The sequence below is a fragment of the Neomonachus schauinslandi genome, chromosome 1 (assembly GCF_002201575.2).
Source record: "Neomonachus schauinslandi chromosome 1, ASM220157v2, whole genome shotgun sequence".
In the NCBI taxonomy this organism is placed as follows: Eukaryota; Metazoa; Chordata; class Mammalia; order Carnivora; family Phocidae; genus Neomonachus; species Neomonachus schauinslandi.
The window spans coordinates 147,754,862-147,759,504 of NC_058403.1; the positions used below are offsets into that span (position 1 = coordinate 147,754,862).

General features: G+C 41.3%; 1 pseudogene; it reads right to left on the reverse strand.

Moving 5' to 3' along the window:
• Positions 1–276: 276 nt before the first annotated feature.
• On the reverse strand, positions 277–1,012 carry LOC110594325 (annotated as a pseudogene).
• Between the last annotated feature and the right edge of the window lie 3,631 nt (positions 1,013–4,643).

Below are 4,643 nucleotides of genomic sequence, written 5' to 3' on the forward strand. Positions count from 1 at the left end.
ATAATAACTTGGAAATTATCTTTCCATCATTATTTTGAATGCATTACTCTCCATAGTCTTTTAGCTTCCTATATTGCTATTGATAAATCAAAAGCCATTGTGATTCCTGATCCTGGTATTTTACCCTCAGGGAACTTTTAGTATTTTCTCTTTGTTCCCAGTGTTCTGAAATTTCACAGTGATATATCTTGGTGTGAGCCTATTGTGCTGGCATGGAAATAAAGGGGATTTGATGTCCGATCTTATTTATTTGTCACTCTTAGGAAAATCTCATTTTTAACTGGACTCAGAGGTAGAAGCTCTCAGAGAGGACAGCCTCCATCTCTTGGCAATCTGTTGCTGGCGTTTTTCTTTGGCCTCTTTCATTCTCTTGGCCAAAAGTTTAGCATATTCTGCAGCTCTTCCTTATTTTTCTTAGTGTGCTGCTTCTTCAAAGCAATACGCCGCTGTTTGTGCTGGAGGACACATGGAGTAACAAGACGCTGAATCTTAGGTGCTTTGGTTCTAGGTTTCTTACCTTCTTTGTTAGGGGCTTTCTCACAACATACTGGCAGACATCATCTTCTTTAGAGAGATTGAAAAGTTTGCAGATTCTCCTGGCTCTTTTGGGCCCCAGGCGATGAGGCACAGTAGTATCAGTGAGTCCAGGAATATCCTTCTCCCGTTTTTTTACAATGACCAAGTTGAGAACACGGAGATTGGTATCCACAATGCAACCTGGAACAGATTTGTGCTTTCTCTCTCCAGTCCTCCTTGGTCTATAGCAGGAATGCCCCTTACTCAGCGGCAGGCGGACACGGCCATGAGTCAAGACACCCTGCTTCATGGGGAAGCTTTGTTTTTCATTGCCATCACTGATTTGGACCACATAACCCTTCCATTCTTCACCCAGAGCATCAGCAGCAACTTCTGTGGCCATACGCTTCTCATAAAATGTGCGAAGTTTGTGTTCATCGTCCACTTCAATGAGTTTCTGGCAGCTAGTAGCTGGGAAAGAGATGTTTAGCTTCATCTTGAAGCAGCCTACCGCCTCTGAGGGCCACGAAAAAGAGGCAAATGAATTGACTCTTGAATGTTGGGGCTGGTTGCCAGAGGAAGCAACCATGTGATTAGAGGGTTGGAACTTTCAGCTTCACCCCCTGACTTCTGGGGTGTCAGGAGTGGGGGGAGGGAAGAAGGACTGGGAATTGAGTTAATCACCTTTGGCCAGTTATTTAATTAATCATGTCTACATAATGGAACCTCCATAAAAACCCTACATGAAGGGGTTTCGAGAGCTCCTTGTTTGGTGAAGCTGAGAGGGTGGTGCCCCCCAAACTCCATGGGAACAGAAGCTCCTGTGCTTGGGACCCTTCCAACTTTGCCCTATGTACCTCTTCATCTGGCTGTTTATTTGTATGCTTTATAATACATCGGTGATATTGAGAAACTCAGTTTTCCTGAGTTCTGTGAGCCATTATTGCAAACTATTAAACCTGAGGAGAGAGTTGTAGGAACCTCCAATTTGTAACCAAATCAGACAGGAGGGTGGGTAACCTGAAGACCTATGACTTGTGATTGGTGGCTGAAGTGGGGGGAAGTCTTGTGGCATTGAGTCCTTCCTCATGGGGTCTGCACTAACTCTAAGTAGTTAGTGTCAGAATTGCTTGGTGGGGAAAAAACCTACACATTTGGTGTCAGAAGTGTTTTAAGTTGGGAAAAACAGTTTTCCTTTTACTTTCCATCCTGTGAAATTTCCTTGAATTTCTGCTTTGATGATATTCTCATTTAAATCTTTTCTCTTTTCTCTTTCTGGAACTATTATTCAAATGTTGGGGCTTCTGGACTTGTCCTGTAATTCCTGGTCCCTTTTTCTCTATGTCTGATTTATTTTTGCTCTACTTCTATGAGATTTTCTCAATTTTATTTTCTAATTCTACTGAATTTTATTTATTTACTTACTTTTTAAAAGATTTTATCTATTTATCTGACAGAGAGAAAAAGAGAGATAGCACAAGCAGGGAGAGCAGAAGAGGGAGAGGGAGAAGCAGGCTCTCTGCTGAATAGGGAGCCTGAAGTGGGGCTTCATCCCAGGACCCTGGGATCGTGACCTGAGCCAAAGGCAGATGTCCAACTGAATGAGCCACCCAGGTGCCCCTTCTATTGAATTTTTCATAATTTCTTGTAATAGCATTTCAGTCCTCTGAATGTTCCTTTTTAAAATAGTGTCTTTATACAAAATACTAATTCAAAGGGATTCATGCACCCCAGTGTTTATAACAGCATTGTCTACAAGAACTAAATTATGGAAAGGGCCCAAATGTCCATTGACTGATGAATGGATAAAGAAGATGTGGTACACACACACACACACACACACACACACACACACACAGGAATGTTACTCAGCCATAAAAAAGAATGAAATCTTGCTATTTGCGACGATATGGACGGAGCTAGAGAGTATTACACGAAATGAAATAAGTCGGTCCGAGAAAGAGAAATACCGTATGATTTCACTCATATATGGAATTTAAGAAACAAAACAAATGAACATAGGGGGAAAAAGAGGGAGGAAGATCAAGAACAGCCTATTTTTTTTTTAAAAGTTTTTATTTATTTATTTGAGAGAGAGAGATTGTGGACATATGAGTGGGGGGAAAGGGGCAGAGGGAGAGGGACAAGCAGACTCCCTACTGAGCTGGGAGCCTGACATGGGGCTCAATCCCAGGATCCTGGGATCATGACCTGAGCTGAAGGCAGACACTTAACTGACTGTACCACCCAGGTGCTCCCCCCAGGAACAGACTCTTAACTATAGAGAACAAATTGTTGGATACCAGAGGGGTGGTGGGTGGGGAATGGTTCAAATAGGTGATAAGAATTAAGGAGCGCGCTTGTCATGATGAGCACTGGGTGATGTATGGAAGTGTTGAATCGCCATATCATATACCTGAAACTAATATTACACTGTATGTTAACTAACTGGAATTTTTTTAAAAACTTGAAAAAAAATAAAATAGTGTCTTTATCTTGTTCCATGCCTGTAACATCTTTTCCTAGTACTCTGAGGATATTAATGACATTTTTTTTTTTCTGTTTTCTTCTCCTTTGAGAATCTGTTTCTTCTAGTTTGCTTTTATCTGTAAGTTTGCTAGTCTCCATCTTTCTTGTTAAAAGTTCTCCCTAGATGCCTGGCATTCTTGGTTGGTTATGTAGTGGTAGAGCAGGAATCCCCTGATTGGACATATCAAATGTGGGCTTCACCATAGGATTGACTGGCTGGTCACATAAAGGAAACTTTAATGTCAGTATCACTAGGTCTTTTTTCCTGTGTGAGTCAGATTCCCCAGAGAAGGCCCTTTCAATCTCCTGCTTAGAAGGTTGTAAAAGAAAAATATTCCTTACTATAGTCTGAATGTCTGTGTCCCCCCAAATTCAAATGTTGAATTCTTATTGCCCAATGTGATGGTGTTAGGAAGTAGGGTCTTTGGGAGGTGATTAGGTCACAAGGGCAGAGCTGTCATAAATGAGATTAATGCCCTTAAAAAAGAGGCCCAGTAGAGCTCTGCTGTCCCTTCTGCCATGTGAGAATACAATGAAAAGTCTGTGACCTGGAAGAGGGCTCTCACCAGGGTCTAACCATGCTGGTACTCTGATCTCCACTTCCACAACTGTAAGAAATAAATTTATGTTGTTTAAAAACCACCTAGACTGGTATTTTGTTATGGAAGCTTGAACAAACTAAGATACTCCTCTTTTTCCTATACTATTGTCAATTTTGGTCACTAAAATGTGTGGATTTTTCCCACATCAAGTAATTCTCCAACACTCTGGTGGACCTGACTGGGTATCCTATGATTTAATTCAATTCTGATGCTACCTACCTGGAGATAGCATAACGTCTCACAGGTTGAGGGTTCAGTCCCACAAGACTTGCCCTATTTTGGACACCAATCACAAGTCCAGGCTGTTAACTGTGCTTCTGACAAGCTATGAATTGAAGGTTCCTATGAGCCTTTTCTCATGTTTGATTAATTTGCTAGGGCACTTCACAGAACTTAAGAAAAGTTTACTGCTATCTTCCATTTATTAAAAGGATACAATCAGATAGAAGAGATGCACAGGGGAAGAGGTGTGGAGTTTCCATGCTCTCTCCAGGTACAGTACCTTCCCAGGACCTCCAGGTTGGTGACACCCTGGAAGCTCTCTGAACCCTGTCCTTTTGGGTTTTTATGGAGGCTTCATTATGTAGGTTCAACTGATTGAATCATTGGCCATTAGTGATTAACTTAATCTAGTCCCTGTCCTCTATCTGGAGGTCAGGGGGTGGGACTATTAGTACCAATCCTCTAATCACATGGTTGGTGCTCCTGGCAACCAGCTCCCCATCCTGAGTCTATCTAGGGACTTTAAAAAAATTACATCATTAACGTAAACTCAGGTGTGGTTGAAAGGGGCTTGTTATGAATGATAAAACCTTTATCACTCTTGAACTCTTTTAGGAACCAAGGACAAAAGACCAAATATTATAGCAAAAGATGTTCCCATCACTCTTTATCCTTTAAGATATTTTAGGAACCAGGAATGGGACAAAGACCAAATGTATATATTTATTATTAAAAATTGCAATCTCACAAGAGTATATACAGGTTTGGCCACCA